The sequence below is a fragment of the Danio rerio genome, chromosome 1, assembly GCF_049306965.1.
Source record: "Danio rerio strain Tuebingen ecotype United States chromosome 1, GRCz12tu, whole genome shotgun sequence".
In the NCBI taxonomy this organism is placed as follows: domain Eukaryota; kingdom Metazoa; phylum Chordata; class Actinopteri; order Cypriniformes; family Danionidae; genus Danio; species Danio rerio.
The window spans coordinates 8,432,951-8,455,000 of record NC_133176.1 but is presented as its reverse complement, the minus strand read 5'-3'; the positions used below and the strand labels follow the sequence as shown (position 1 = coordinate 8,455,000).

General features: G+C 33.6%; 1 long non-coding RNA gene across 4 annotated transcripts in view; it reads right to left on the bottom strand.

The window, feature by feature from the left end:
- LOC141384443 (uncharacterized) overlaps positions 1-22,050 on the bottom strand; it is a 196,225-nt gene that overhangs the window by 110,483 nt on the left and 63,692 nt on the right. For 3 of the 4 annotated variants that reach the window (XR_012405414.1, XR_012405413.1, XR_012405415.1), the window contains one exon: positions 8,844-9,341. The exons of the other annotated variant lie outside the window; for it this stretch is intronic. This is a non-coding gene — a long non-coding RNA (uncharacterized lncRNA). Of the gene's footprint in view, positions 1-8,843; positions 9,342-22,050 lie in introns of those variants that run through there. 4 annotated transcript variants of the gene reach the window in all.

The window sequence follows — 22,050 nt, the reverse complement described above, 5'->3', positions numbered from 1 at the left end:
GTCATGCAATGGTGTGGGGGATATTTTCTTAGCACACTTTGGCCCCGTTAGTACCAAATGAGCATTGTGTCAACACCACAGCCTACCTGAGTATTGCTTACCATGTCCATCCCTTTATGAGCACAGTGTACCCATCTTCTGATGGCTATTTCCAGCAGGATAACATGCCATGTCATAAAGCACGAATCATCTCAGACTGGTTTCTTGAACATGACAATGGAGTTCACTGTACTCAAATGGCCTTCACAGTCACCAGAGCTCAATCCAATAGGCCACCTTTTGGATGTGGTGGAATGGGAGATTCGTATCATGGATGTGCAGCTGCCAAATCTGCAGTACATGCATGATGCTATCATGTCAATATAGACCAAAATCTCTGAGGAACATTTCCAGTACCTTGCTGAATCAATGCCATGAAGGATTAGGGCAGTTCTGAAGTCAAAAGGAAGTACAACCTGGTACAAGTAAGGTGTATCTAATAAAGTAGCTGATGAGTGTATATGGTTTAAGTTTAAACAAACTAATTAAATTTAATAGCGTTCAACTTAACATATTTGTTTAAACTATAGTTTGCAACCACAAAAAAACATGTAAACATGGTAAAAAAAATAAAAAATAACTGGTTAAAATGTACAGTAACAGAGAAAATGACAAAATGGTTTGTCTTCAGCTCTTGTAAGGGTTTAGCATGCCTCACTGACCTTGTGACAGCAGTAGTGGAAATGTCCCGATGTCCTGACAGCAATTTTGTAGGCTTGGCCTCCCTTCTGCTTGGCGTCTCATTTCCACACAACTAATTTCCACCCTTTGTTCACACTACAATGCATCATTCAAACGAGTCATAATTACCCGGGCAATCAAAGTGCATTTCATCTCCACTGATATTTCTCTATTTATAGGATGTTCATATTTCAAAGACCTGAATCGCAAAACAGCTTACAGTCCACATGTAATTAGAATTAATGCGGCTGATCTAAATCGGCCCTCATTTACTCTTCGACTGAGATACATTTGTCAACGGTGCAACACAATACTTGACCCATCTGTTCATTTGCCCGGCTCTCGTGATGAGATTCGCGTCAGCTCCAGTTTTATTGCCGTTTATGCCACACCGAGTCAGAGGAAATGGACTTTTCAATGACCTTGCAGAATCATTGCACTTTCGGCTCATCGCTCACTGTGTATAGTAATTATTATTGTGTGTTTTCCATTTTCTGGGAATTGAACCAATGACCATCTTTCATAGTGTTTCTCGTTCTACTTTTTGTAGGGTGAACATTAAATATGCACCACTTTTAGCTGATTTGTATATTTCTTTTTAACCAAAATCGTTATGTGGCTCAGTGGTTAGCACTGTTGCTTCACAACAAGAAGGTCCCTGGTTCAAGTCCCTACTGGGCCAAATGACATTTCTGTTTGGAGTTTGCATGTTCTCCCCATTTCAGCTAAACGCACAGCTAAACAGATTAACTTGGGGGGTGGGGGTGGCACATTTATTCTGAAAGTTATTTCCCTGAAACATGCTTCTACAATGTATTACTTGGATCTATTTAAGCAGTTAAGACTCATTGCACTTTGGAGACTTCTATAGAAACTTGGGCAGGAAAATAATTGGACAGCTTGGGGTTGCAATCACCTGCTGTTATTGGCTACGATTCAGTAGCTGGAGGAGCTATTAGAGTGAATGGGGAGACCACGTAACAGAACACAAACTGAACTGGGCCACTTTATCTTGAGCACGCTTTTAAGGTAACTATACACTATGAGCCATGATAGTCAAGTCTACTGGATGCAGATAACGGAGGCATTCAAGCTGGTTTAGCACTTTAGCACTCAGTCTTTGTAGATAGTATTAAATGAACTATGCTTGGCAGATTCTACTGGGATGTTATAATTTACAGTGATCTCGTAATATATATATTACTATATATACTATATATATAGTAGCATTTTCAAGAAATGCTAAAATGATAGTACTGCCACAACAGTGAAAAAAATAATAATAATTAAAACAAATAATTGACAACTTTTAGTCAAACTTGTTTTTTTTTTTTTTGACTACCTACCGGACACTTTATTAGGTACACCAATCCAACTGCTCTTTAATGCAACTTTCTAATCAGCTAATCACATAGCAGATGAGTCTCGATTTCCTCTGCAACATCCATTAACAACATGAAAGCATGGATCCATCCTGCCTTTTATCAATGGTTTAGGCTGGTGGTGGTGGTGGTGGTGGTGTAATGGTGTGGGGGATATTTTCTTGGCACACTTTGGGCCCATTAATACCAATTAAGCATTTTGTCAATGCCACAGCCTCCAAGAGAATTGTTGCTGTCCATCCCTTCATGACCGCAGTGTTCCAGCAGGATAACGATCCATGTCATGTCAAGCAGGATTCATCTCTGACTGATTTCTTGAACATGACAATGAATTCACTGTACTCAAATGGCCTCCACAGTCACCAGAACTCAATCCAATAGAGCACATTTGGGATGTGTTGAAAAAGGAGACTGACAAATCTGCAGTTGCTGCATGATGCTATCATGTTGACATGGACCAAAATCTGAGGAATATTTCCAGTACTTTGTTAAATCTATGACACAAAGGATTGAGGCAATTCTAAAGGCAAAAGAGGTCCAACCCGGTAATAGTAAGGTGTACCTAATAAAGTGGCCGGTTTGCTGAAAGACTTTTCAAGTGCTTCTGTTAATAAGTTAATTATTCTGTTAATAAGTTAATAGGATTAGAATCAGAAAGAGCTTTATTGCCTAGAATGTTCACACATAAAATTAATTTTATTTCGTGACAGCTTCTACAATGCAACAGAATTAGAGACAGGACAAGAAACAGAAAATTAATATATTTTTAAAAGGTAAAGTAAGTAGTGAATGCAAATATGCATTTGACAATTTTATGTACAGTTCCATTACTATACATGTTATATGTGCAACTATATGTGCAAATTGGCATGTAAAGTATGTTGTTACAAATAAGTAAGTGCATACCTGTATAAAAAGTAGTGATGTTTGTTTCACAAGTACTGTCATAAAGTGTTTATGGATTGCCTAATATTGACACCTTTGCAGTATTATTGCCATTGATTCTGTTCTTTTCTCTTGAAAAATTGTTTTTTTTTCTTGAAAGATTTTTTTTTTAGGTTACCATTGTGGTGATATACATTTGCACAGGAATGCATATATTTGTACCATTGAAAAATCTACTTTTCCAGCTGTTTGGACTGACATGTGTAGGTATAGTGTATAGACTGTTATATGGGGGTGATATAAACACACCCTGTCTTTTTTTTTAATTTAACAACATAAAAACGATGGACCAATTAGAGAGGCTATGAGATCGACCACAACTTGATGTAGGAGTGTGGTCTCCCCGCCCACCAATATTGATTGACAGGCACGCATCACCATATCCTCAGTTTGTTGTTTCACATCCGCCATTTTCAGTGTGCGAGTCAAAGCGATGTCACCAAAGGAACACCCTTGCTCTATTTTTACATGCAAGGCTCATTGGGCTCAACACAAGATCGATGTTCACCACATGATCACTCTCATTGCAGCCATTGTTTGTAACTTTAGTTGGGTTTGCAAAGGTGTACTCTTTTTTTTTGCAAACGCAGCATCCAGCCACAACTCAGGACATTGTTTATATTTCTGCCATGCCACAGAACGCCATCTGAATAGATTTATTTTAAATAACATGCGAATGTGCATGTCTAGTGTGCCGTGTCGCGGCGCATCCGACTTGTGATGCCCTTTAGTTATAGCCTCAGTCAAAGTTAATCCAATGTGCGTGGTTAGAAGAGCAAGCTCCGAACTTTAAACTAGCACACAGTTGGCTGTAAAACTATACAAAGACACAAATTATTTTGTAGTCTCTGCTTGGTCTGTGTCTGAGTTGTACATGTACGACTGAATGCTGGTCCTCTCACTCATGTTGCTTCTCTCTGTCTGCCTGTCTGTTGCCATACACAAAGTGGGGAAGATCTTGGCTCCGCCCCTCTTGTTAAGTTGGGCGGGAAGTTGAAACTAATTTTCATGTGAAGCAACACACCCCTAAAACAGTGAGCTGTGTACACGCCCCCAACATAACACTCATTAACACATTACAATATACAAATCTGAATTGTGTTTTGAACTGAACCTAAACTGGCACACTCAGAACAGCCATAATATTAATATTAAATCTTAAAAAGGGGTAAACTAGGTGCACTTTAAATAGCTCCTATTGAAATAATAATTTATTCACTGCGACATTTCCTGTTCTAATTTTCCACAGTCTCTCAGCAGATCTGAAATTATTTATAATTCTTTCCATAGTTCCAGCAAAATCAAATGTTTTTTTTTTTTTCTTTAGTGCTTCAGTGAGAGTGCTGACATTTTAGATGATGTGTAGAAAAGAGATTATAAGGAAGCAGAGGGAATAATGGGAAAGTCTATCTTATTCGCTAGATCTTAGATATTTTGACATTCGGGTCAAAAGCCGGTCAGCCTTAACTCTGAAAGCTTTAGATAAATGTCAGGTCCTATAATAAAATGCAGAGCTGCGATATTAACTCTTCTGCTCAATGAATTTACAATTTCTCCTGCTTGACTTTCTATCAAGGTGTGTGATTATTCACCGAGTTGAGAATTAATGATAGACTTGATGAAAATACTATGTAAACATGTCTGTAAGTAAAATATTTAAAATTGTTGGGATGGGTTACAAAGATTGTCGACCATCTGGATCAACTGCCTTAACCAACTCTTGATCAGCAACCATTAAACAGACCCTCCAGGATTTTGCGATTCCATGATGGCTGAATTTAATGCAAATTAAAGCATATAGCGCTAAAAAATTTAAACTTTTTTAAAATTGCTGCATTTTTCCTGTATATTTGGGACACTTGGGATATTGTTCCCAGCACACCACATAGTACCATCTGCATAGATTTACATTCAAAAACATTATTGCAAACTGACTGTGCTTATCCGATGTACAAAGCCTCAAGTTATCAATACAAACGTCCTCATCCGGTGTGTAATGTGACATCACAACACCTATTCAAAGTCTGTTTGAACTAGGCCACATAAGTTTGCTAAACTTCTACATATTTTATACAAGCATCCTGTTGTCATATGCCCTTTTCTTTCTCTCTTACTCAGTCACACACAAATACAGACACAAGCGCACACACACACACATGCATAGATTTAAATTCATAAACAATATTTTACTCAATATAATAATATATAATGCAAAACTTGCCAACTAATAATTTTTAGTCACAATTTTTATTTTTTTTTTCACAAAATCCTTATTGTACATATTGGCAAATAGTCAGCACAACATGTTTATGTTGCTTTAACTTATTTTAGTAAGTTAATCAGGTTTCAACTCAACTTTTAAAGTTACAAAGTTAAACTTAATATTTCAGTCAGTTTGATTGATGTATGTTGAGATGACTAGAAACATTCAATTAATTTGCAGTATAAACTCCTTCGGCACCATGTCTGAGTCCACTAGATCTTTCAAAGGTGTTGTGCTGCATCAAACGCGTGAATAGTGCCACAGGATGTCTGTTCACATCTTTGCATTGAGTTAACATGTAAATCACTCGCGCTTGACGCTTCATCCCCATCTGCTGTGAATGTACCATCACTGTCTCTCTCATTGCATTGTCCATCCATCTCAGTTTGCACATCATTTCAGTTGAGCTTTTTTCTTGTGCATGCTTGTTTAAATGTGATTTCATGCCACATTTTCCTTTAAATAAAACACATTTTAAATAAATAATAATAATAAATAAATATTTTTTACACTGTATAGTTTAATTTTGTGAAGCCTAAATGCAAATGTTGTCCTTAAAATAATTTAATTTATTTTCTATGTGTATGTGTTTGCGTCAAAGTCACATAATATATTTTTGTTTTTTAATTTTTTTTGTGGAATATTTTTAATCATACCATTTATACATCATATTTATTGCACTGTTTCACATTTATTAATATGATTAGTTTGTGTATGTGTGTGTGTGTGTGTGTGTGTGTGTGTGTGTGTGTGTGTGTGCGTGTGTGTGTGTGTGTGTGTGTGTGTGTGTGTGCGTGAGCATGTGTGTGTTTATTTTAGTGTTTTAAATTAAATTATATTAAATATAAAAAATAATAAAATACTTTACACTATTTATTAATGGCATATAATAAGAGAGAGAGAATAACATAAAAATGTAATTAAATAAAAACAAAAAAATGCATTAAATTAAAACAATAAAAATACAATTACATTAAAATAAATAGAAATGCAATTAAACAAATTAATTTAAAAAATCTATAATATTAAATGGATAAAATAAAATAAAATAAAAATGCAATTAAATACCAATTAAATAAAAAAATATTGTATTAAACAAAGATAATAAAGTAAAATGCAATTAAATTAAAAACAAAATAAATCAAAATATTAAAATGCAATTACATTAAATAAAAAAACAATACAAAATAAATAAAAAAATATTAATTAAAATAAATGCAATTCAATTAAATACAAATTAAATTTAAAATTCAGTTATATTAAATAAAAAATAAATGAAATAAAATAACTTATTTACTTTATTTAATATTGGCATTTATTGGTGACTAAATATATAATAATAATAATAATAATAATAATAATAATAACATGTATTATTATTATTATTATTATTATTATTATTATTATTATTATTAATAAAATAATAATAATAGACAATAATAATTTAATTATTAATAATAATAATAATAATAACAATAATAATAATAATAATAATAGACATTCTATTTTAATTTAGCTGAACAACTGTACATATTTTAATTTAATTTTGTAGTCTTGTTAAAAGCCTCAAACCAACCCATGTCCCTTTGCATGCTTACACCACAGTATACTTCCTATTATTGATCTTATTACAAAGGCAAATTGACAAAAGATTCTTCCTCGACTCCCACATGCTAAATCGTTCCACATCTCGCCGATGTTCATAAATGAACTTGACGGGAGGTCGTCATTTTTGCATTGTGCCTAGTCTTTTAATACCCATCAAAGGGAAATTAATTTGCTCAAAAGCTCAGGCAGGATTTCCTCTTTTTTATATGCCGCCTGCCTTTTTTCACACAAAAGGATAAGATGCATTAATGGCTGTATGCACCATAGATTTCTAATTCTTTTTAAGCAGACACAGAGGATAAATAATGTGTGGTCTGAGTGTCTGGGGGCTTATTGTAATCAACATCCCTATTGATCGTCTTCCCAGGCTCCCAGAGTAATCTATTTTAAGTACACTCTCAGTAGCGCCCACATCAGGTCTTCCCTTATCCTATTGTACTTTATTTGGCTGGACTCCAAACTGGACTGGAAACATGATAAGAAAATGGGGAAAATTATGATTCTTACTATGTTCTCAAATTAATACTTATATGCTAACTAAGATATATTACTAATATGCTCTCTATCTTTTATCTTGCACTGTGAGCTGGACTGCGTCATGTTATATTTGTACACCAACAAATTCAAAAGCAGAGGAATGGATGTGTGGCTGCTATTTCATTCATTAAAATACATTTGTGAATGTAGAGTAAAAAAAAAAAGAAGAATGTAGCATATTATGGCCTTAACACAATCTCATGTACTCTGCCCCTTTGTCTTCATGGCTTATTAATCTCTGCAGTTTTTTTTTTTCTACCAGCAGTGGAAAGTCTGATACAACACAATGGCTATAGTAAAAATGGACCAATTGAAAACTTCTGTGTATATGAATATTTTTTGTGGTTTTGGTCTGCCTTATCAAATCGGGTGGCTTGGAAAAGAAGAGAAATATTGGGAGGTAAAACACTTAAAGGGATAGTATATGCCTCCTAACCCAACCCCAAACATAAAAAAAAATAAAATAAAATAAATTAAATAAAATAAAAAACATTAAAATAAAAAAATAAAAATGCAATTCAATAAAATAAAATAAAATATTATAAATCAAATAAAATTAAATACAATCAAGTGCAATTAAACACAATTAAAATAGAATTAAATATAAATAAAATTAAATAAATACAATTGAATAAAAAATGCTAATAAATACAAATAACACAATTGAATACAAATTAAATTAAATCAAAATGCAATGCAATTTAATCCAATGCAATAAAATAATAAAATAAAATAATAAAATACAAATAATACATAATAAATAATTCAAATACAATTAAATACAAGTGAATAAAAAATAAATACAAATAATGCTAATAAAATGCAAAGAAAATGTACAAAAAAAATGCAATTAAATACAAATAATATAAATAAAATTAAAAATGCAATAAAACAATACAAGTCAAAAAAATTAAATACAATCAATTGAAATGAAATACAATTTAAATACAATTTAAATGTAATTACATTTTAAATTTAAATGTAATTAAATACAAAAAATAATTGAAAAAACAATTCAAATAAAATAATATAAATACAATTCAATAAAAACAAATACAAATAACAGAAATAAATACAAATTGAATTAAATTAAAAATGCAATTACATACAAAAATTGCAGCTTAATTAAATTAAATTAAATTAAATTAAATTAAATTAAATTAAATTAAATTAAATTAAATTAAATTAAATTTCTCACTTCCAGCCCAAGATGTAGGTAACTTTGTCTACTGAAGCTTTTTAGCTGGAAATGTGATTCTTAGTTATTCAAAAAATCTATCCGGACAATTCATGGATCACATCCTTGTTTCACTTCATAAGACCTTAATGTGAGTGTCAATAAACACTTAATAACATTTATTTTCAAAGCTTGTTTTTTTTTTTTTTTTGTGCATGTAGATACTTTATGAAGAGAGAACAAATAGGCATTGGATTAGGTTGGTATTTACTGTATTTAAACACTTTAATTTACTTACAGTAAATAACATTTTGATTGTGACTGCTGAATGTATATCTATGAGCATCATATGAAAGACTTATTCATTGTATAACGGTCTCTTTTTCTCCCTCTCTCTATTCTCTGTGGATTTTCATTTGTGTCTTTGCTCACTGATGTATATAATTAACATTAACATGCTGGCTGGACATCAATTTTCTCACTGCCTAATTATCTTGAAAATAGATGAAATTACACACTAGAACTCAAATAATTTTGTAACTAGCTTTGGAACAATACACTGTTCAGAGCCAGACGTCATCCTTCCTGAAGTTTGGGTATAGTATGCTGAATCCTGTCAAATCATAATGCTCTGAAAGGGCCAGTTCAAATTCTGCCATCATTCTTTGTCATCTTCCGCTTGTTTCAAACCTGTTTCAGCTTCTTTCTACTGTTGAACACAAAACAAGATCATCGGAAAATGTAAGAAAGCAGCAGTTATAAATATCTTAACTGAAACATGAAGAGAAGGGTGGGACATAGTGTAGCTCCTCCCCTTTTTTTAAAACCAGCCAATAGCGTTTTGCTTTAGCGCATCAAATGAGAAGCGTATTGAAAAGGGCAGGGCATTTCAGATACTAGAGAGCTTTTGATTGGTCATGTTTGATGGGAAACTAAAGTATGAGGTCACATGAATAAAACCGTTGATCCATTTAAGTGGAAGTGACAAAATTCAAGCCTTACATGTTTATATCAGTTTGATATCTTCTAAATGCAAATTGTGTCGCTGTTGTGGAGCACACTAGCTTATAGATATCCTAATAACTGACAATACTGATGCTAACATCTAAACTTTAATTTCATTTCATGGGAGCTTTAAGCTGCGCACTGTATATTATGAGAAATGAATGTGATTTTTGAATGTGAAATAATGTCATTAGTTAATGAAAAAAAAAAAAAAAAAAAACTAAAATTTAAAATAATTTTCGTTAACTAAATTAAAAATAAGAGTTTTTTTTTTTTTTTAACTACAACTGAAACTGTTTTGTGTACATACAAAACTAACCAAAACTAATTAAATTTATAGCAAAAACATTTGTTTCCATCTTTGTAAATATATTCAGTACATAAGCCTACAGTAAGCCTTTTAGAAATAAATCCGTGCTGCAGGGGCCTCATGTATCAACGCTGCGTACGCACAAAAACTTTGCGTACGCCAGGTTTCACGCTCAGAATCGCTCACGTTTGGATTTACTAACAATGAACTGAACGTGGGAATGTGCGCAGGTTCACGGCAGCTTTCTGGCAGGCGTACGCACATTTTTTGTGCGTGTCTGTTTTATTTCCATTGGCGACTCCTAGAGGCAGTTGTGTTTAATTCCTCTCTACAAAGTGTCTGAGCCTTGCAATGGCAGCTGTATGAGACGGGTTCAGCAGGTATATAAGGTTTCCATACCATACATTTGACCAGCTAAACATTAAAGCACAATTTGCAGCAGTCGCCTGTTTTCCCAATGTAATCTGATCGATCTACCGCACGCACATTGCTATAAAGACACTATCTGAAGATGAATTTGCATGCGTGAATCAGAAACATTTCCATTCAATAAATGTGCAAATAAAATATGATGCTTATTGATATGAACTTATTGATGATGCCTACTTGTCTTTCTCGTGATAAATAGTTGGCAAAATCTGATATGTAGCGCGGGAAAAAACAAGAAAGAGTTTTTTAGACGCTGGATTTGAGCTGCGTTCATGCTCGAACGTATCAATTCACGATCACAAGCGTCTTACGAGCGCGCCACTGAGACTGCTAGGCGTCCTGTAACATTTTACAGGTATAAACCACACTATTTGTTTTTTTTTAATGCACTAACTGCGATATGTTCAGACCCAACTGTGTTGACCGCATCAGCTAAACTCTCCCACTCTATTTTTTTCTTTTGTTGTTAATTCCGAAGAACAAACTTGCAAATAACACCGCTTTTCTCCGGTCTACCTCCGAAAGCAGCACCTCTAATTCACATTCTGTTCAAAGTTTCTCTTTTTGCTTGCTTTTTCCATTGCTTTTTCGTTGGGTTTTGCAATTAGCATAGTCATTAGCATATTCATACGGGGGAGGAGGCAGGGAGGGGTTTTGTGCTCGTGCATGTTGCGCTCAGTTTCACGTTCATTCAGATGTACAAAAAAATATGCGTGAGATTCCGCGTACGCAGTGTTTCATACATCTGAAATTTTTTCTGCGTACGCACATTTACAGCTTTGTGCGTACGCAATGTTTTAGTAAGATTTCCACGCAAGTCTTCGTACATGAGGCCCCAGGTGTTTGACCCGTACAGCACCTCAGAGTCTGTAATCCTGTTGCCATTGGCCAGATCGAGCCAATTTTCCTCCAGTCAGTCCTCGCTGTTGCTCCCGCAACAAAACCAATGAGGGGACATGGTAGAATTGACAGCATTAAATACAGAGACTTAAAATTATTACTTTAACACATTTGTGCCCAATAGTAGGTTTATTTCTGTAATAGTTATCGCAATCGCAAACGAATCACTCTTTTTAACCAGATCTTCTAAGTGAAGCGGTTGTACTAGTTCACCAAGTTAAACTGAATCATTTGAAATGATTTGTGTTTCCAGTAAGCACACTTATACATAAACTACTTACTTTCTAACATGCCTAATAACCCCCTCTGACCTAAAATAAACCAATACATTCTGAGTTATTCAGTTATTAGAACAGTACTGTCACACCTGGTGCAGTGCCCTCTGATGGTCTTCAAGGGCACCAGCTTTTGTTTTGGTTTTTGTGTTTTGCATCCTAGTCATGTGATCACTCCTTTGTTCCAGCTGTTCCTCATTGTCTAATAACTTCTCTCTTTATAAGCCCTGATATGTTTTGTTTTAGTTCTGTCCTGCTTTATTTGTGGTCCGGATCTTCTTGTTTGGTTTAATTGTTTGTTCACTTAGTTTAGTATCATCACTATGTTTTTGGATTCCTGTTTAGTTTTGGTTTGGTTCAATCTTGTGCTAAAATTTTGCACTACATGTTTAGGTTTAGGTACCTTGCCTGTCCCCTTGTAATTTTTTGGATCTTCATTGTTTGATAATAAATGTGTTTTGCTGCACTTGGATCTTTCCCTTGTTTTTGTGATACCCAGTCATGACAAGTACACTGAGATCATATTTGAGAATCGGTCAACCAATAATACTGCGCATGAGTGATTCAGTGAACCAAACTCAAACAGTAAATGACAACCGCGGGGAAACCGAAGGCTTAAATGAGAGGATCTGGTAAAGCAAAAGTTTATATCACGACAGAAAGGTGTAACGGAAACTAAATAAGTGAATCATGATTCAGTTGGATTGCAAAACTTAATTGTAGGAAATTTTTAGATCACGGTGATGTTTTAACTGACTGAAATTATGACTGCATCATACTGACCACATGTGTTTGATGTTTACTTCTAACATTGAAGGATTGTCACAAAAGATCAGGTTCGTGTTAAAGTTCTGAACTTCCCATCACTACTGTGTGTCTAACCCAATGACTGTAAAAAATATGGACGACGCGACAGCCCCTTTTCCCATTGAATGCCTTGAGGGCAAAACGCCTGCTTGACGGGCACAAAATGTCGCAAAAGACTGCTGAAATTGGAGCCTTGACATGCGGAGAGGGACTGTCTGATGGAGCCAGAGGAGGAGCGGTGAAAATGAGCGGAGTCGAGCTTCCAATCAAACGCTTTATGTAAAATCAACCACGCCCCCCGAACTTCTCAGCATGCGTTTGCTGTCATATCAACACAAATGGATGTAATAACGTTAACAATTATGAGGGTTTTATATATTCAATCGCGCCAGCTCCGGGCCGCAGCGCATAACCTACTTGCGGCGTCGCGGGCTGATTCCGGCTCGCATGCGGCAGCGTCGGCTCGCTCGGCCGCCGCATCTGGCTCGATTGACTCGAGCTGGAATCGGGCAGTGAGTCCAGGCATCCGGAGTAGGTCCAGCAGAGGTAGTCAGTCTGAGCTCTGAGGGGTAAGTCTCCGGCAGGCGAGAATCTAGCCGGAACTGGCCCGAGTGTATTTTGCTATCTGGGTGGTTAGGCGTGTATCAGCAAACTAATAAAGCCCGAAAAAAGCCCTGACCTTAGCGAATAAACAGTGTTCCACCAGATCATGTATGTCAGAAACTGTAGTTTACTGCTAAACTCATTTTGTCATGGTAAAATAACACAAAAATCGAATAATAACACTTCAGTCTCCTGCCGAAGCTCAGACGCACTGCTTTGAGAAACTGTCAATCACAGCTGTCAATCACGATGACACGCCCAGCATTAAATTACTGCTAAAAACAAACTGTTTACAAAAATGAAGATCTGCACCTTTTTCAGCACAATAACCAGTGCCTTAATCCACCAGAACCATCTTTCGGGACATTTTATTGCAAGTGTAATAATTTTTTTTATTTGGGCTCAAGTCTCATTCATTAACACGGAGGAGGTGGGCTTTATGACTTGTACTGCAGCCAGCCCCAAGGGGGCGATCTAACGGCCGAGACCTTCACTCAAACGCAGGCTTGCGGGACACTTGGTCTAACCTCAGAAGCAGCCTTGCACACATATTTTTCTTAATGTTGATATCTTGTGCGCTGTTGTATTTTAATTTGAGGATGGTTAAATGGTAGTGGTATATGATAGTGTTCTTGTGTCCTCTGAATATGTTTAAAATATGTATAGTTGAGTTTTTATTATATAATATTTATTTTGATGATTTAAAATCTTGCACCTAACAAATAATAAAAAAATTAATAAAATGCATACTGAAACTAATAAAACTAAATAATTTCAAAATATAGAAACTAATAAAAATGAGTAAATCTACCTCTAAAAACTAGTTAAAACCAACTTATGAAATAAAAACTAAAACTAATGTAAAATCCAAAACTAGTATAAACTTGATGTGAGTGAATGTAAACCTAATGTAGAAGACCTTCAGATCAACATGGCAAAATATCTTAAGACAAATCCACATCAAGCATGATTATATCAGATTTAGTGATATATTGTTTGCCTGTTCATTCCTCACCTGTGTAAGGCTGATGAAGATGTGGAGATCAGAGCTGCTTCTCTCTTGAACTGCCAAGCTGTGCTTAATGTAATTAATGTGAAAATAAGTCTGTGGTGTGTGGGATCAATGGCTCCTTGAGCCGGCTCATTTATTAGCCTCTTTTCCACACTGCTGATCCCAGAGGACGGATCTACTCCAGCAGTCCAGAGTGCAACTAAGTGTTTCCACACAGTGGGTATCGGGATGCCATAACTGATTGAAGCTGTTTGGATGAGTGGGGAAATTCCTGCATCTTCAACAGCAGGATATACAAAATGTTGTGCTGCAGAATGATATTTACCCAGCATAGTGATGCATGGATGAACATCCTGTGAATATTGCACACATGAATATCCAGTGTGTACATGGTATTCTATAGGGGAGAGCGTTGTGGGGTATATGCACACACATTTTTAATTTTCAGTCAGCCAGCCCAAGAGATTCTAATGAATTGTTGCACCAAAAAAAAAAAACAAAAAAAAAAAAAAACGCCACATTTAAGATCTGATTTCTTTCAAAATCAGTGATAACTGCCTGATTTATATACGATAAAGTGCTTCCCACAGGTTTAAATATACCTGTGGTGGTGACTGGATTGAAACACATCACATAAATAGTTAACTAGATGCGACAAACAAAACATCATTTAATTTTCAATAATAATTTTATTTATTTTTCCAGAGATGGGTTGTGGCTGGAAGGGCATCCGCTGCAAAAAAACGTGCTGGATAAGTTGGCGGTTCATTCCGCTGTGGCGACCCCGGATTAATAGAGGGACTAAGCCGACAACAAAATGAATAAATGAATTTTATTTATTATGACACTGTTATACACTTTTTTTTTCAATGGGTTAAAGTAAAAAAAAAAAAAAGACGGTTGAAATAAAAAAGAAATTCACTACTACTCTTACTTTTATTCTATTCAGGAGCTATGTGCACACACTGACAGGTCAAATCTGCCTCTCTCTCTCTCTCTCTCTCTCTCTCTCTCTCTCTCTCTCTCTTTTAAGTTCAAAGCAAACTTGAATGTCAAAGCATTTTAGATATGTATATAAACTAGCCATTTGCAATATATTAACATCATCAAATTAATAAAACAATCAGCAAATGAGAAATAAATGACAGAAAATGAATAAAAACAGACAATACCTCTAAAAAAATTATCATAATTAAAGATTAAAATGTGTATTAAATAAGGCAAAATGAGTTGTTTAACTATTACAAAAGGTGTACATACATTACCAGTTTAGACCAGTCATTTTGTTTTCTCCGAGTATATAGTAAAGTTTTTTTTTCAGATTATCGTTCAGATTTTTGAAAGATTATTGTTTAGATTCAAAAATCTATTATTTACTTTTTCTCTCAGTCTTGCTGTGAAGCAAGCGAAAAGTAGTCTTTAATAATAAAAGATGCAAAACGCACACAAGCTGTAAAAATAGATTGCAATAGTTGAATTCCGAACATTTTTGGAGAAACCCAGGCTGGACAAATTTCATGTTGACAGCTCTCACACACAAAGAACGAAACGGGTAAACGAGAGAAGATTTTCCACTACTTAATCGATCTCGGAAGTTTGGTTACATTAGGCGGATACAAAGAAATGTTTAAGAGTGATAATAATAGTAAAAAAAGTCACTAAATATACTTGGGCGGCCATTAATATACATGGACGGCTCGTCTAAATAAAGTCTATTTGTGGAAAAAAAGTGGATATCAGACCAGACAAGCAGCACTGCATTAAATAAAAATTTCCGGCACCTGGTCTCTAAAATATGGAAATTTATCTTACCCCAGTACAAAGTTTCTGTGCTAACATTCTGACGACACGTTTTTCATCTCATTTCACTCTTGAACAACTAAATGGATGCTGAAATCTATATAGCTGATTGTATTTTAATTACATTACAACATCGATGCTGTTTAAGGAACTGTATGAAAGTGAACAATCACATTAAGCTTACACCGAAAGTTCATCGCTGGCTGAAAAACCCGTTGTAACACTTCCAATCTCTACAATTAGGAACTAGTTACAAATCATTGGATTTACTTCACACATGCTTATAGTAGTCAAGTGACAAACATGATGATGATGATAGAGGGAAAAATTACTTTTGAGCGAAGTAATATATCCTTAAACCATTTTTGGGACACTAATGCCTGATTTATAGTTAAAATCAAAGTTAAATTATGTCTAGTATGTGTCTGTGTAGTTTTTGTTTAATGCACGTTGCTGGTGATAATGTTTTAGCTGTTGGCTGTGAGGTGAGGACATTCATGGCTACAAGACTCTAACATTTATAATAACTGTCCATTTTCTGTCTGTGCTTAAAAGATTTCAAAGACAGAGAGAGAAATGTAAAAAAAATATTTACGTATATATATTTATATTACAACTATTTACATTTAAAGTCAGAATTATTAGCCCCCTTTTATTTATTTATTTTTTTAATGTTTCTTAAATGATGTTTAACAGAGAAAGGAAATTTTCACAGTATGTCTGATAATATTTTTTATTCTAGAAAAAGTCTTGTTTGTTTTATATTAGCTAGAATAAAAGCAGATTTATTTTTTTTAAACTATTTCAAGGTCAAAATTATTAGCCCTTTAAGAAATTTTTTTTCCGATTGTCTACAAAACAAAACAAAAATCTTCTCTCCATTAAACAGAAGTTGAGGGAAAAGGGGGCTAATAATTCCTCCTTCAACTGTATCTTGAAAATGTTGCATGATGACAAGATTTTTTTTATATATATAGGCTCTATTGCTAGCATATATTTTCTGAGGGCAGTCAAATTTAGGTGGAAATCATCATAAATGCTGGCTGGCAACTTTTAAAAAAATTGCTGGCATGGAAAAAGTTAAGCAGCATTTTATGCTAAAAGCCTATAGGTGGTATTTTACACACAAATCCTGATGGATACAAAGAGGATGATGTTGAATATTCAGTATTTACACTCTTTGTTGACTGCAAATTCTGTTTATTGTTACCTTCTGAGCAACACACAAGTCAAACGTCTGGAGCAAATGGCAAATAAATGACTGTGATTCTGATGAAAAAGGGGAATGTAAAATCAACTGAGCAGCAAATTAACAAACTCAAATCCAGATAATTCCTGCCCTGAATCTCCTAAATGAACCATTATATGGATCAGATCACTGAGTAGAAAACTCTTGCCTCTGGCTACACTCGACTAAGCCAGAGGGAAACATCCTGTAGAGAGTGCTAGAGAAAAAAAATAAAGGGAAAATAAAAATACATTCTGTACAGGATCCAGTTATTTTATTTATTTATTTATTTATTTATTTATTTATTTTGTTTTGCAATCGAATACTGTACAGCATATGTGATGTTTGAGCATTAGCATTTATATATAATTGTTTTCTCATTTAGTATTAGCAATATACAGGTAGTTTGTATTTATTTTAACTTTAGTGCATTTTATATAATGTATTATTTATATTTTATAAAAATAAAAAGTTATTTTAATGTAATTTAATTTTAATTTTTCTAATATTTTTGAAGTGATATTAAACGGAGTAAGGAAATTTTCACAGTATTTTCTATTTGTTTTTCCTATTTTTATTTTTATTGTTTATTTATTTATTTTCTGGAGAATGTCTCGTTTATTTTATTTTGGCTAGAATAAAAAAGTTTTTATTTAATTTTATTTTTAACTATTTTAAGGTCAATATTATTAGCCCCCTTAAGCGCTATTGTTTTTAATCATCTACAGAACAAACCACAGTTATACATTGACTTGCCTAATTACCACAAATTGCCTAATTAAGCCTTAAAATGTCCCTTAAAGTTGAATACTAGTATCTTTAAAAACATTTAGGGATCTATTTTAACAGTCTAGGCGCAAAGTCTTGAGCATGACATGTCCGAATCCACTTCTGCTATTTTAAAGGATAGAGAAATACAATTTGTGCTCAGGTGCATGGTCTAACAGGGTTGTGTTTATTATCTTAATGAGTTATGGGTTTTATTTGAAAATAATGTGCATTAAACCAATCTAGCGAGAAAACTGTTAAACAGACCATCTGCAGTGCGAGGCTAAAAAACGAGCCTCCTCCATTCAGCCTCTTTACTTTCACTTTACTTTTACTTTTTACTCCTTTGCTTTCGTGGAGTAAAGAAACAAATAACTAAATGAACAATAATATGAAAATCTGTGTCCAAAATGGATGTAGCATAATGCTAAAGTGTAGCTTATTCATTTTCAATAATGTAGTGTGCTCAAAAAGTTATATCAAAACACACGTCCTGTTCTTACGCTCCATATGGTGATGCATACTCCCCAAATCCCGACAGGTGGAAAAATGTGAACTTGTTTTTATTTAAACAAATATAAATATACATATAAATAATAATAATAATAATAATAATAATAATAATAATACCATTATAAAAATCTATACCATTATAAAAATTGTCATAAGTAAACTGAAACAAGGCCCCCAAGATGAGGCATGGAGGTCGTGGTTTTTATATCTACTGTATGTACACTCTCAGAAATAAAGGTACGCAAACTGTCAAGGCGGTGTTACCTTTTCAAAAGGTACACATTTGTACTGAAAGGGTCTATATTGGTCCCTCAAAAGTATATATTAGTACCTACAAGTTTTAAGAGGAACACTTTTGTACTTTTTAGGTACTAATATGTACTTTCGAGGTATTATTATGGACCATTTAGGTACAAATGTGTACCTTTTGAAAAGGTACCCCCCCAGTGATAGTTTGCGTACCTTTATTTCTGAGAGTGTAGAAAATAATATTTTTTGTAACATTTAATTCCTTTTTTTTTTTTCATATGTGAAGATATCTGTGTTGGACTTTGGACCTGCTTTTACCTGGTCAACAGTGCTGTCTATATCAGTGTCTCAAAATAGCAACGTGCCAACAATGCGCCTTAACACAACTCATTAACAGACCGGAACACCCATGAGTCCACAAAGTAGCACAAAATATTTTGTATTTGCTATATAAACAATGTGCAAAACATGAAAATTACTGTTGCACTGATCTGAAAATAGCAACAAATTGTGTCCCATCTTGTCTCTTGTGTATGATAGGGCCCCTTGTCAATTATTATGTACTGTCATCATGGCAAAGATAAAAGAAATCAGTTATTAGAAATGAGTTCTTTATAGTATGTTTAGGAATGTGTTTAAAAAAAATCTTCTCTCCGTTAAACAGAACTTAAAAACTTAAAAATAACAATAATTCTGACTTCAACTACATATACAGTACGTACAAACACATACACACAACTGCTGTATCTAAATCTAAGTCATGTATTTCTAAAAACGATTTCAGGAAATCATGAAAAACTGTTTTATAAGCTTTATGAATAATGCTATAAAAGTGTCTCATATATATTCTTATCTCATAAATAGCTGTCAGAACAGAATATCACTTCAGGCATCCGTGCGTGTTTGAGAAATAAACATTCATCTAAAGTTTCACGCCAGCTTAATGCCCAACTTAGGATGTTGATTTGGGGAATTGAGGAACCAACAAAGTGCAAAGCTCGCTGCAGCATTTTAAAGTCCCTGGGAAAAACAACCATTCATTTTTAAACACTTCGTTTTAATCAAAAAGTAATGTCGTTCCCTTACTTTTCCCATGCTTGATCTTTCTTTAATAATCAGATCAGATCATGCTCATGAACTAAGGGCTTTTTTAAGGTTTGTCTTAAGTGTCCAATGAGAGCATTATATGGTCATTTCAACAGCTAGCTCAACCTGAACACCTCTCACATGTGAGCTTGTTTTTTGCTTCAGGTCTCCTTGATCATGAATTTGTTTTCAGCAAAACTTTTAGTTCACTGACTGGAGCTTTCCATCCAGTACTCCTTTTTGGAGATGTTTCTGACCGCATTTTCTATGTTAACTTTATTTATTCTATTTTTTTTCTCTTTTTTTAGTTTTTTGTCTAAAGTTTTTATTTTATAAACTGAGTGTCCCAGTGTCAACCAGTCAAGAGTTTAGGATGACATTCATTCATTCATTCATTCATTCATTCATTCATTCATTCATTCATTCATTTATTTATTTGTATTTTTTTATTTATTTATTCATTCATTTAATTATTTATTTAATTTATTTATAATTTATTTTAATTCAGAATTTAGTAACAAATTCACTTATTTATTTATTTATTTTTATTATTTATTTACTTATAATTTTGTTTAATTAGTTTCTTTATTTATTAACTTATCAACTAATTAACTTATTTATTCATTATTTTAATTCATTTCTTTCATAATTGTTTAATTAATAAAACATATTAATAAAGATATATATATATATATATATATATATATATATATATATATATATATTTGTATTAATTAATTAATTAATTAATTAATTAATTATTTCATTAATTAATTATTTCATTAATTAATTTATTTATTTATTTATTTATTTTTATTTATTTATGTATGTATTTATTCATGATTTATTTAAATTAATTTCTTTCATCATGTATTAAACAATTAACTTATTTATTAATTTAATTAATTAATTTAATTAATTGGTTTCTTTATTTATTACATAACTTATCAACTTATTTATTTATTTATTTATTTATTTATTCATTCATTCATTCATTCAATTTCTTTCTTCATTAATTAGAACATCAGTGTTCTAGACAGCTGTCATCCTGGAAGGACGGCCTGTGCCCAAAAACTGAAGAAAAGCAACACACACTTGAATCCTGACATCCATTACAACAAGCCTGAGACCTTGCGTTTAAAGGGATGGTACACCCAAAATGAAAATCTATTGACTGTTTACTGACCCTCAAGTGAATGAATGAGGATGCTTGCTTACTTCCAGTCTGAAAGAACAAATGTTTGGAGTGGGGTCTGGATGTACTTTGACCAATTGCAATCTGAGCTGCATGCAATGTTTTTAATGCCCACACCTAACCCCACCCCTAGCCCTCCCTCTCACAGTGACATCACTAGCTCCATTGAGTGCATTGTGTCTGCGTTCAAGTCTGAAATATGCAGTCTTAGTTTGCAAATCCAAGTCTGCATCCAGATACTATTGAATGTTTGGCCCAGTTGACCAGAACATTTGCTTTAAACTTGTGCTTTATCTGTCTGAACTGAGCCTCTCTTATTACTTAAAAAGTTGCTTTCCTCGGTTCAAGGCTGTCCAGCGATGTCTCTGTCCTAAAACAGCCATTAAACAATGACTTGTCCAGGGCGGTTTGGATAATTCGCAGGCAGAACATCAGTGTTATAGACAGCTGTCATCCTGGAAGGACGTACAGCCTGTGACCAAAAACTGAAGGAGAGCAGCACACACTTGAATCCTGACATCCATTACAACAAGCCTGAGACCTTGCGTTTAAAATGACGGTACACCCAAAATGAAATTCTTCTTACTGTTTATTATCCCTCAAGTGTGTCCAAATCTTTATGAGTTTTATTTCTTCTGAACACAAAAGAAGACATTTTGAAAAAAACTGAATGCCATGGAGTACTATTGAAAAGGTTTTAAACAAGTAAATGTTGTGACAGAATGAGTAAACGATGACAGAATGTTTATTTTTGGGTGAACTATGTTTTTAAACTAGATGAAGATAGCAAAAAGAGCACAGTCAGTCATCAAATATCTATTCTAAACATGTAAAAATAAATAAATAAAATGTAAAAGATTTAATTAACAATTTGACTTACCACATGAAAAACTAGTAAAATAAATTCTAAAATTTGATTTAAAAAATTCTTAATTCAGAATAAAAATTGTTTTTAAATGTTTTTTTTTTTTTTTTTGTTTTTTAAATGAGACGGAAACAAATTTGCTGAATAGACTTGAACATTACAGGCACATGGCAATCAGCTGCCTCCATCATTATTCTTGCCTTGTTTATTATTGGTTACAAGGTTACCAATAGTACAGTTAGCTGCTCCAACAATCTGATAAATATGCATCTAATTTGCTTTTTTTTTCCTCCAAGCTTTAAAAAAAGATTCACTTCACATTAAAGGTTTCCTATAGTGGAAATCTGGGTATGCCAAGGCATAGCAGAATAGT